The sequence below is a fragment of the Morone saxatilis genome, unplaced genomic scaffold, assembly GCF_004916995.1.
Source record: "Morone saxatilis isolate NCDOM2014 unplaced genomic scaffold, NCSU_SB_2.0 Contig22, whole genome shotgun sequence".
NCBI lineage: Eukaryota > Metazoa > Chordata > Actinopteri > Moronidae > Morone > Morone saxatilis.
The window spans coordinates 21513387-21513629 of NW_023339785.1; positions in this window are offsets into that span (position 1 = coordinate 21513387).

A 243-nucleotide genomic window follows, 5' to 3' on the forward strand; every position below is an offset into this window, starting at 1 on the left:
GTGTATAAGGCACGGGTCGTAATGACGTCAGAGAGGATGCGTTGCCTCGCCGCGCGCTGCGCTGACGCGTCTTTCTGTTTTTTTAGGGTTTTTTTGTTTCCGCGCCTTGCGCTCCCACGAGTGGACCTTATTCTTTTGCATCCCCCACCCCACCCCCCCAGAGGAAAAAACAACCAAGTAACAGAAAGAAAAACTTAACCCACAGAAAACGTGGGTATCTTAATAAGGTTTTTTTTTTTTTTT